We start from the raw sequence: 348 nt of genomic DNA on the forward strand, positions 1-348 counted from the left end.
TCATTTCCCTGGTTGTACACAATGTAGCATCCCACCATATGTGCAGTCATGCCGCAGTCTGGCTGGGCACAAAATCACGAGCCACCACACAGCTTGTAGATTCAAACAGCAACTCTTTATTCCCGAACTCACACCAGCCGTATACAAACACGTTCTGGGGAAATCCACGTTCTCTGCCCAAATCCACGTTCTCTGCCCAAATCCACCTCCACTGGGCTTCTGTCTCCCAAGATATACTGTCTGAATCCCGTGAGAACTCAAGGGGAACTTAGGCAGCAGGATACGCCCTATTCCCAGCAGGAATAATCTTAAACCTTAAACCTGGAACCTAAACTGGGAACGCCCTAA

This window comes from Marmota marmota, unplaced genomic scaffold, assembly GCF_001458135.2.
Source record: "Marmota marmota marmota unplaced genomic scaffold, marMar, whole genome shotgun sequence".
NCBI classification, from domain to species: Eukaryota; Metazoa; Chordata; class Mammalia; order Rodentia; family Sciuridae; genus Marmota; species Marmota marmota.